This window comes from Staurois parvus, unplaced genomic scaffold (assembly GCF_062004578.1).
Source record: "Staurois parvus isolate SC_StPar_1 unplaced genomic scaffold, SC_StPar_1.0 ptg000048l, whole genome shotgun sequence".
NCBI lineage: Eukaryota > Metazoa > Chordata > Amphibia > Anura > Ranidae > Staurois > Staurois parvus.
In genome coordinates, this window is record NW_028317844.1 from 7,292,569 (window position 1) to 7,304,905 (window position 12,337).

The 12,337-nt window shown below is 43.4% G+C and overlaps 1 protein-coding gene across 2 annotated transcripts in view; it reads left to right on the plus strand.

Annotated features, from left to right (window-relative positions):
* Window positions 1–1,034: 1,034 nt before the first annotated feature.
* ATG5 (autophagy related 5) overlaps window positions 1,035–12,337 on the plus strand; it is a 229,060-nt gene continuing 217,757 nt past the window's right edge. For both annotated transcript variants that reach the window (XM_089665022.1, XM_089665037.1), the window contains exon 1: window positions 1,035–1,108. The gene's annotated coding sequence lies outside the window, so the exon portion shown is untranslated. The remainder of the gene's footprint in view (window positions 1,109–12,337) is intronic.

Below are 12,337 nucleotides of genomic sequence, written 5' to 3' on the forward strand. Positions count from 1 at the left end.
CAAAATCACGCATATATACGTGATTTTGCATTTCCGGGTAGGGGGTACGCGCCCTATCCGCGCTGCTGTTTGCGGCCGCGGATGTCAATCACCGGGTCCCGCACGGTAATTACTTACCGGCGCCCGGTGATTACCGAGCATCTCTGATGGGTAGGAAGATTGTTTTGTTTACAATCTTCCTCCCTGTTAGCTCAGGCACACAGCTCGGGATGGCTGTGCACAGTACAGCCATCCCGATCAGTGTGCTTACAGAGAAGAACACACCCCTGCCCCTTAGTAAAACACTCCCAGCACACAGTGAACAATTTGATCGCCCCACATGTTAACCCCTTCCTGCCCAGTGCCATTAGTACAGTGTCAGTGCTTTTTTTTTTTTGCACTGATCTCTGTATTGGTATCACTGGGGATGAGGTTAGTTCCCCCCAGTGTCAGAATGTCCGCCGCAGTCCCGCTAAAAGTCGCTGATCACCGCCATTACTAGTAGAGAAGAAAATCCCAATATATATTCCTCCATTTGTAAACGCTATAACTTTCATGTAAACCCATTAATTTACACATATTGGGATTTTTTTTAGCAAAGACATGTCGCAGAATACATTTTGGCCTAAATTTATGAAGAAATTTGCATTTTTCAACTGGATATTTTTAATAGTAAAAAATCCAAAAAGTATTTTTTTCTCAAAATTGTGTCTTTTTTTTATAGTGCAAACAATAAAAAACGCACAGGCAATCAAATACCACCGAAAGCTCAATTCATGGGAAAAAAAGGATGTAAATTTCATTTGGGTGCAGTGTTGCATGACCGCGCAATTGTCAAAGTAACGTAGTGCCATAACGCCAAAGATGGCCTTGTCAGGAAGGGGGGTAAATCCTCAGGAGGGCAAGTGGTTAAATACATTGTAAACGATGAAATGAATGCCAACTTGTGGGTAGAATACATGGAATGGAATACCACAACGTTCCCATTACTGTCTATCATCTGCAAGTGGATTGTACACTTTCGGTGTCCGTACGTGTTGTGAGGGTGACGTCAGCACTTGGAGGGCGGGGCTCAACCGCACCCGGAAGCGTTTGAGAGTGCCGGGCAGAAGAAGTGCAGGAAATTCGGGTAACAGTCGGCTTTGGTTGGGGTGAGGGGTCCCGGTAGACTGGTCCGCTGAGTGTGAGCTATGATGTTGGTGTAGACAGGCGGCTCCCCTCCTCCATGGTGCACACACACGTGTAGCCTGAGCGCAGGGAAGGTGTAGCCGCCCTGGGAGGACAGCCTGCTGCTGCTGGGACTCTCGCCTGTGTGTGACTGACTGCACCCCCCCATCTGCCTGTCATGGGAGGAGGGGGACAGTGCCCAGCATGGCAGTACAGGATCACTGTCTACAGGACTACATCTGATCTTCTAACTTTTATTCTGTGAACATTTCACTTCTCACTGCTGGCTGGTCACTTAGGCAGAGAAGATATCAATGAATAAAGTGATCAGACTGCCCACAACTGGTCATTATGTTATGGCTGGATACATACATGATCTAGCTTCATATACTCCCACTGATTCCGGGGTGAGCTGTCATTTATGAGTGTCCATAGAGTATGGAAGGGTCAGTGCATGGGTATGATCTGACTGCTCGCTCATCACTGTCCTCTCCGATCATCCATAGTATTGTGTGCGTACATGTATGATCTGACTGTGCTCGCTCGTCGCTGTCCTCTCCGATCATCCATAGTAATGTGTGCGTACATGTATGATCTGACTGTGCTCGCTCGTCGCTGTCCTCTCCGATCATCCATAGTATTGTGTGCGTACATGTATGATCTGACTGTGCTCGCTCGTCGCTGTCCTCTCCGATCATCCATAGTATTGTGTGCGTACATGTATGATCTGACTGTGCTCGCTCGTCGCTGTCCTCTCCGATCATCCATAGTATTGTGTGCGTACATGTATGATCTGACTGTGCTCGCTCGTCGCTGTCCTCTCCGATCATCCATAGTATTGTGTGCGTACATGTATGATCTGACTGTGCTCGCTCATCGCTGTCCTCTCCGATCATCCATAGTATTGTGTGCGTACATGTATGATCTGACTGTGCTCGCTCATCGCTGTCCTCTCCGATCATCCATAGTATTGTGTGCGTACATGTATGATCTGACTGTGCTCGCTCATCGCTGTCCTTTCCGATCATCCATAGTATTGTGTGCGTACATGTATGATCTGACTGTGCTCGCTCATCGCTGTCCTCTCCGATCATCCATAGTATTTTGTGTGCGTACATGTATGATCTGACTGTGCTCGCTCATCGCTGTAATCTCCGATCATCCATAGTATTGTGTGCGTACATGTATGATCTGACTGTGCTCGCTCATCGCTGTAATCTCCGATCATCCATAGTATTGTGTGCGTACATGTATGATCTGACTGTGCTCGCTCATCGCTGTCCTCTCCGATCATCCATAGTATTGTGTGCGTACATGTATGATCTGACTGTGCTCGCTCATCGCTGTCCTCTCCGATCATCCATAGTATTGTGGGCGTACATGTATGATCTGACTGTGCTCGCTCATCGCTGTCCTCTCCGATCATCCATAGTATTTTGTGTGTGTACATGTATGATCTGACTGTGCTCACTCATCACTGTCCTCTCCAATCATCCATAGTATTGTGTGTGTACATGTATGATCTGACTGTGCTCACTCATCACTGTAATCTCCGATCATCCATAGTATTGTGTGTGTACATGTATGATCTGACTGTGCTCGCTCATCACTGTAATCTCCGATCATCCATAGTATTGTGTGTGTACATGTATGATCTGACTGTGCTCGCTCATCGCTGTCCTCTCCGATCATCCATAGTATTGTGTGCGTACATGTATGATCTGACTGTGCTCGCTCATCACTGTCCTCTCCAATCATCCATAGTATTGTGTGTGCATGTATGATCTGACTGTGCTCGCTCATCGCTGCCCTCTCCCATCATCCATAGTATTGCGTGTGTACATGTATGATCTGACTGCTCGCTCATTGTTGTCTCAGGTCCACTGCAGGCTCTCCTGGCTCCTACGTTCTGTCGGGTGCCCCCTCAGCAAGTAGCTTGCTACAGGGGCACCCGCTGCTCCCTGTGTCCATTCACACATGGAGCTGCAGCTTGGCCCTCCCCCCTCCTTATTGGCTGTCTGGCTGTGATTGACAGCAGCGGGAGCCAATGGCTTCTGCTTGCTGTCTAAGCCAATGAGGAGGCAGAGACCCAGGACAGCCGAGGCTGTTGTGCATGTCGCTTGATCTCAATAGGGCTCAGGTAAGTATTGAGGGGACTGAGGGCGCTGCTGCACACAGAAGGTTTTTACCTTCATGCATAGAATGCATGAAGTTAAAAAAGCTTGAGCCTTTACAATCACTTTAAAGGAGTAGTATGGCTAAAGCTCATTTGGCCATACTTCTGTAAGTTACAGAAGTGCATTTTGTCATGCATTCCTGTAACCCGTTTTCAGCCGACAACAGGGTGACGTCACTCAGCCACTCCAGACTCTGGAGCGTTCCCAACTTTAATGTTGGGATCCACCAAGATGTCTGACTGGCAGCTAACTCAGCCTCTCAGCCTGCCGCTGAGAGCCTGAACTGGCTGCCCCCACCCTCTTTAGTGATAGTCACTGGCTCTCTGCTCACTGAAGACCAAGAACTGAGTGATCAGAAGTCATGTGATTGCTTGGTTCTCAGTCTTAGTCCCCGATTACACCGGTGTGACTTGTCATGCGATTTGATAGTTTCAAATCACATGACAAGTTGCACCCTATTGTCCGTAATGGAAGCAGTAATATCGGTGTGATTCCGACTCCGAATTTGAAAGTACTGCATGCACTACTTTTTGCACGATAAGGTGTGACTTACATAGACATCTGTGCATGAAGTCACACAGATGTCTTCCAAGTCGCACCTGAAGTTGGACTGACATCCATCTTTGAAATTGTGCAGATTCAAGTAAAGTTGCACAATTTCAAAGTCGGATTTGATGTGACCGAAGGCTTAGAGGCCTCGGGACCGATGCTGTACCACCTAGGTGAGTGTAAATGTTTATTTTTTATAAATTTCCATACTTTTATTTTAACCAGTCCGAGGCGCAGTTCAGAGCACTCACACTACATAAACGAACCAGCCCAAGGGACTGAACTGCCAAAGTGCCAGTGTGAGAACTTTTTTCATAGGTTTGGATAAAGTGAGGGTTTTTAATGCTGTCTGTTCTCTCTGCCCTGTTTACCGTTATCACAGGGAGTAAAAAAAAATCCCAAATTTCAGGTTGCCACCAGAACAGGTATAGAGGGGAAATTTTCCAATGGGGACACTAGTTCTGGTGACAATGAAGAATTCCCTCACTTTGGAGGGATTTCCTCTAACTTCCTCTTTTGGCTATTGGACAGGACCTGAAGGGGAATCTCCCCAACAAAGATCGTTCATAGACATCCAAATATTGAGTGCAAATGCGTGATCTGACTATCCACCGATATCACTGTTGTTATTCAGTATAAAATACCCTACAGACATCCAAGTATTTATTATTGTGTATACATGCGTGATCTGACTGGCATACACCCAGCACCCCCATCTGATCTAAGATTGTCCATAGACCAGTATTGACTATTGAGTATGCATGTGTGATCTGTCTCTCCGCAGACATCAGTGCAAGCGTCTAATGAAATATTATCCATAGATATCCAGATATTTATTGTTGTGTATGCACTCATGATCTGTCATGCACAAATGCCACCTTATCAACTCCTGTGAAGGGGGAAGGCTTATTCTGATTGATATCGTTTTGATCTGCTGGACCACTCTTTTACCACAAGAGGGCGTAGGATATCTACCTTTTCCGGCTACTCACTTGACCAGATCTGAGGGGAGAAGGGGACTCTACAGGATATATATACACATGCGTATATTTTTACGCTATCTGGTTAGTGTAAATCCTTACCACTTGCACTAGGATATACGGAGCACCTTTTTCCACTGGACTGTGTTTTCATTACCACTTTTTTCAAGCGCTGCATTTTTATATATATGAATTGTGGGACTTTTTATGCGTTTTCCTGTATGTTCAGCTGCTGCCACTATTGATGAGCGCTTACTGTATATTTTATCTTATATCTGCTTGTAACCCTATTTATTAGTATAGCGGCTCTCTACCATATCTTCATAATGGGAGACATCTTTGATATTAGAGCCTCCAGATCTCTAATACCTGACGTTATATTTACACAAGTAAATGAAACAGAGGATCTCAGGGGGTTGTTCATTCATTTGCATAATCTCACCACCTCTGAAATTAAGACCATCTGGGATATCTCCTTCTTGGAGAAATACGTTAAAGATCTAATGGTCCCCAGATCTCTTAGATGGGATATTTCTCCAGACACTGAGGATACTTCATCACTGTTGGAATGGTATCACTATTTCAATACGGTTGGGATTGACATGCTTAAATTCTTAATCGTCAGAAAAAAGAAAAAGTTGATCTATCTGGATAAGGAGATTAACTTAGTAAGGGATAAACTTATCCCTTACAAAACCAACGATGATTACATTACCGAATCCAATAAGTTAAAAAAACATTTAGAAAATGTAGATTCGGAGCAAAAAAAGAAAGAAATATAGTAAAGATTTGGCTGACTACCAAACACAGCAGGTGTTCAAATGGCAAACTTTGGACACCAATAATATGACAGGGAGTAGTGGATCCTATCTACCCTCTACCCCGGTTCATAAACAAGGTCAGCAAAATCCCACTAATTTACAGAGTAGGGTGAGACCTTCTAATTCAAATAATATAAGTTACAACGTCACTACCCAGAATAAATTCCAACCACTAGCGGAATTATCAGATAGGAATATCGGGTCTAGGGACAATAGATGGCATCCAAATGCCCATCCGAAACAGGGAAATCCTGTCCCATATAACACCCAGCATAAACCTAATAAATCAAATAAACGTAAAACTTACCGTAAGAACAATCACCATCAGGGCCCTGCTTATCCGCAGAGGAATTCCTTTGATAATCGAAACGATTACCATTATTATAATTCCCCACAACAAGGGTACTATAGGGATCAATACCCCCGTGACTACCAAAATCAATATTGGAGACCACCATACGATGAGTATTATGCACCCCCTACCCCTAGAACTCCAGATACCCGCACCAATAATGACCATCATTTTTTAGAGAGAGGCAGGGTACGAAAACGAAGCGACAATATAGAGGCAAAAGGGGAGGGAGGAGAATCAATAGATCCAACAAAACGAAGGAGAACTTGATAGGGAAGGGCATTTTCAACCTCAGTGCAACTCCCCTTTCTGATAATGAACTCATTCTCCTTGATAAAGGCTTGAAATTTGCCCCTGCTAGGCCTATGAACAAATTCCAGGCCTTCATTGACATCCAGAAATTTGCAAGAAAGTTATCCATCAAAAGATATTTTCTGAATAACCCTATCTCTAAGCAACCCTCCAGTCAGTATACCTCCCTTGCTAACGCATCTACCTTTAATCTTCCACCACAGAGTAATTCTGCTGTTGGTTTATTTAAAGACCAGGTATTGAAAGATTTGAAAAATCTCCCGCCCAAGAGACTATATAAGGATCCTAAGATCGATGCAGCTATCAAATCTCTGTTGGATAAAAAAGACCTTGTAGTAAGACCAGCGGACAAGGGCGGAGGGGTTGTGATTCTGAATAAGAGTGATTACACAGCAGAAGTGTATAATATTCTTGGGGATGCGTCGACTTATCAATTGCTTCATACAGATCCCCTGCCTGGATATAAACGCATCCTTAAGACCATTATTAAAAATGGATATGATGGTTCCATCATTAATAAGAAAGAGAAGGAATTTCTGTGCCCTAAGGCTCCCCGTCTTGCGGTTTTATATATCTTGCCTAAAGTTCATAAGAATCCATTAAAACCACCCGGTAGGCCGATAGTGAGTGGTATCGACTCACTCTGCTCAAGAATAGGTGCCTACATTGACCAGCATTTACAACCACTAGTACTTCATACTCCATCCTATTTAAAGGACACGAAGCATGTTCTCAATTCTATTAAAGATATCTGTATCCCTCCATCCGTTTTTTTGGTCACAGCGGATGTTGAGGCGTTGTATAGCAACATCAATCATAAAGACGGATGATTGCTGCCAAACATTATCTTACACATGAGAGTCCGTTACTTTCCCCACATATTGATTTTATACTAGAACTCCTGGACTTTGCCATGTCGAAAAATTATATGTGGTTTGATAGTAAGTACTATTTGCAGGTCAAGGGTGTTGCCATGGGGGCAAAGTTTGCCCCCAGCCTGGCAAACCTGTTTATTTCCTTTTGGGAGGAGGACAATATTTATGCTATGGACTGGCCCGAATTACTTTTCTATAAGCGGTACATTGACGACATACTGTTATTTTGGCATGGTACGGAGCAGTCCCTTATCAATTTTTTCACCACTCTCAATAACAACACGGTTAACATCAAATTGTCATATAACTACAGCAATACAGAAATTGATTTCTTAGACCTCACTTTATTAAACCTAGAGGGGCATATTGCTACAAAATCCTTTTTCAAGCCCACCGACCGTAACAGCTTTATTCCTTTAGGAAGCTGTCACCATCCCAGTTGGTTGGCAGGAATACCGAAAGGACAATTCCTTAGGCTCAGGAGAAACTGTACCAGTATTGATGCCTTTCACACGCAGGCTAATATCCTCAAAGATAGATTCCTTGAAAAAGGCTATGACAAGGCGATGTTAGATGGCACTATGGAATCAATAGCTAATACGGACAGACAGGAATTATTGAGTATTCAGACTAAACCACCTAAAACTTTGGTCTGTCCATTTATTACTACTTTCTCTGCCCAGTATAGATCCATAAAACATATTATCACTAAAAATTGGGGGATCTTGAAGGCTGATTCCACGCTCTCTAAGATACTCCCGGATAAACCTGAAGTTATCTTCCGCAGGTCATCTACTCTGAAGGACAAAATAGCCCCTAATGTGGTCTCTTTGCCCACACCACCTCCCTCTCTGTTTAGCTACACTGGTTTCTATCCATGCAACAAATGCATCGCTTGTAAGTGTAATGGGGTGAGGAAGAGAAAGATAGACACGTTTGCCTCTAATCAGACTAAGAAATCCTACAATATTGACAAATTCATTTGTTGCAACAGTAGGTATGTTGTATACTTATTAGAATGCCCCTGCTCCAAGCAATACATTGGGAGGACAACTAGGCGGCTTAGGGACCGCCTCCGGGAACATGTCAATAACATCAAAAAGGGGTACAAGGAACACTCCCTGTCCCTCCATTATAGGAAACATCACCATAGAGACCCCTCCAGTCTGAGATTCGTTGGCATTGACGTAGTAACCGCACATTGGAGAGGAACCTTTAAGACCAGGGCGGTCTCACAGATGGAGACTAAATATATTTTTGAATTGGATACTTTGTACCCCGCAGGCTTGAACATTGAGCTTGACGTCAACTGCTATATTGATAACAGCTGAACCCACTAGGGCTTATCATATGTTATTGACACAAGAAACCACGTTGACTCTATTTTTGGGTCAACGGGGAGTTACTGTATATTTTATTTTTTATTTAAATTCCTTTTTAACCACATGTGTATGGTTATCATACATTAAGTGTAACCCCACTATTCACACACCCATTGAGGATGTTTATTAGTACTGGATCATATCCACCCTCTGTTTCTTGTTTTTGTATTTTATGACACATGCCTATGACATCTGTTTTTTTTATTTGTGTTGCTGAACATAAGCATGTATTTTATATATATATATATATTTTTGGTTCATTTACCTCCATGTGACAGGTATTTTATATGTTTTATAATGCCAATTTACCATGTTGCTTTGTCCCTCCATATGGGATTATTACTCATGTACAGGGTGTGATACCCCTTCTGGTTAAATATTCATATTTTAATTACTAGAGTATTTTACGGGGCTTATGCACCTATTGGCCCCTTATTTAGGACACTTGTTCATTTATTATTAACTTTATGAGCCCTTGTCCCTGCTAATTCACATTCCTTGGGAATTTGTTTAAATTCTTCTTTTCTATTCCACATTGGATGTCCCCTGAGGGGGTTTCCCACACATTACCATCCAATATGCAGTTTTATCACAGCGTATATGACGTCCGATACTATCAATATTGTCTCTACCAGCGCTGGGTATTCTGCCTTTTGGCATATGACAAAATGGTGCCCGCGCATGCGCGGTTGCGCAATACGGACGCCCGGACTCCACTAGTAGGGAGCCGTTGTCTAGATACCTGCACCATTTTGGCCCATGGTAAAATGGCACCCGCGCATGCGCACTTGTCGATTGCGGACGCCCGGACTTCGGCAAGATGGCGCCGCATCAGTGCGCATGCGCCAGATACGGTATATACGTTAGAGGAGACGGTCACGGCGGTCCTTGTTCCACCTCTGAAGAAGTGCGTGCGCACGAAACACGTCAGGTGGGACCTAGGACGCCGTTGACACTAAGCCGCCGGTGCCACGAGGAGGCCCGGCGGCCATCTTTAATACCAAGGGGTCAGTGTGTTCATCCATACCTGCCTATACCCTATGTTTACTGTGCACTTATGTTTTCATATTAAAGCCTTACCTACTACACTATGAGTGTTTCCCTGTGTCCCCTGTGAGGAGCTTCCTCAACTTTTACAGCCCCAAGGGATTTCCTTATCAACTCCTGTGAAGGGGGAAGGCTTATTCTGATTGATATCGTTTCGATCTGCTGGACCACTCTTTTACCACAAGAGGGCGTAGGATATCTACCTTTTCCGGCTACTCACTTGACCAGATCTGAGGGGAGAAGGGGACTCTACAGGATATATATACACATGCGTATATTTTTACGCTATCTGGTTAGTGTAAAGATCGTTCATAGACATCCAAATATTGAGTGCAAATGCGTGATCTGACTATCCACCGATATCACTGTTGTTATTCAGTATAAAATACCCTACAGACATCCAAGTATTTATTATTGTGTATACATGCGTGATCTGACTGGCATACACCCAGCACCCCCATCTCATCTAAGATTGTCCATAGACCAGTATTGACTATTGAGTATGCATGTGTGATCTGTCTCTCCGCAGACATCAGTGCAAGCGTCTAATGAAATATTATCCATAGATATCCAGATATTTATTGTTGTGTATGCACTCATGATCTGTCATGCACAAATGCCACCTTCTCCTCTAAGATCATCCCTAGATATCCAAATATTTTTTATGGTGTATGCATGCATGATCTGATCCCATACACCAAGGCAGTCTCATCTAGATCATCCAAATACAGAGTGTTGAGTATGCATGCTTGATATGTCTGTCCTCCGATACCACCACCATCATTTTCTCTTATGTCTGGGTTTTGCTTGATGAGCATGCATTTATGATCTGGCTTCCCTCATACATCAACATCATCACAATTTCTAAGATTATGCATAGACGTTTTACTATTGGATATTGAGTATGCATACATAAACCAGCTGTCCTTACAGACCACCATGGTCTCATCTGAGATTCTCCAGAAACATCTGAGTGTTGAATATTGCGCATGTATGCACAATCCAGCTGTCTTCAGATACCACCATCATCTCATCTAAGAGTGGCCAAAGAGTTTTGAGACGTAAAAAATGGATATGCATGTGTGATTTGACTGTTTTCACCACTGCCATCATCTACCGTAATTGTTTGGTTTAGCTGAGTGTCTTTGTCTCAATACAAAGCATGAGATAGTGAATGGTGCAGACGGGTGCCACTCATGGAATTCACCATTTCATGTTTATGGATGGCTTACTGCAGTAGAAGTTTAAGCATCAGTGCTTTGGGTACATCTTTTGTGTTGTACAAGAAATATCTGTCAGGAAGCGAATTAACCTAGGAATTCCAAAATGCACTAAGCCAGTGGGTGATTCAGTTCTCCAGCATTACCTGAAAACTTGAAAACTGAAATTCTTTTTTTTTTGCAGACTGATATTTCAAAGCTGAACTCTGGGATACTGATGAATTTTGACCATCACTTCCTGCTAACTAGTACATTAGAAATGTTTTTTGTTTTTTTTTTTCTTTTTAGCTCTAGTTTATTAGGTAACTTTTTGTAAAGTAATATTCTCATTTTCATTCACAAAATGTAGCTTTGCCTGGGCACTCAGAGGAGGAAGCAAACAAGAAGTGATGTCACTTCTGCTGACTGTTTGGGGCTGCTTAAACAAACTACAATTCCCATAATTTAGCAGGGAAGCGTTATAGGAGTGAGGGGAGTGTTTTACTAGGGGGCGGGGGTGTGTACTGGGCGGGACAAGGCTGATCGAGAAAGAAAAACTGTTCTTTCTCGATCAGCTGATCCTCGAGCTGTCAGGGAAGTGACAGACAGCACAGCTACTGCAGCTGTGCTCTCTGTCACTGTTTACCGCCGATCGCCGGGACATAGCAGCTAAGGAGCGGCTGTGACCCGGCGACTCACATCTGCGGCAGAGAACCGTGGGACAAATAGGGCGGCGGCGCGCCCCCTATTTACAAAACACAGGTCTTAAAAAGTGGTTTTGCCTGTGAGTGCCGCCCTGCCGCCGTATATGTACAGTGGCTGGGCGGCATGCGGTTAAAACATCAAATTTCATTATAAATTTAGAGCAAATGGTATTCTGCTACATGTCTTTGCTAAAAAAAAATCCCAATATGTGTAAATGAATTGGTTTATATGAAAGTTATAGTGTCTACAAAATGCTATGCAGAGCAATACAAATCCATGTTCAGGAGCTGACGGGAGATATCTCTATTGTTTACATAGAGGTCTCATCCGTCAGTGATACTTGGCGATCTCCGGGTGCCAGCGGGGAATCACCGGCCGGGACCCAGTGAACAACAGCTGAGGCCGCCAATGGCGTGCCCTCCCCCTCCCGGAAATGCGAAATCAGGTGTGTATATATGTATATATATATATATATATATATATATATATATATATATATACCTGATTTTGCGAAGCCCTACCACCCTGTAGCAGTATTTCTGCTATAGGGCGGTGGGAAAGAACAATTAAACAAGTTGAAGTTAGAGGCTGAATGGCTACCATGCACAGCTGCCCCAGATTTTGCACTCTCCAGTTTTAGTAAATTGACCCATTGTATACAGCATATTGTGATTTGCCAGAAATAAGGTTTGTTAGATTTTACTATGATCCAGTCATCTCTAATAATTAAAAATATAGAAAATATCAGGAAACAATAGATGAGAGGGCCCTGCTTGTTGGAGTTTGCAGAAA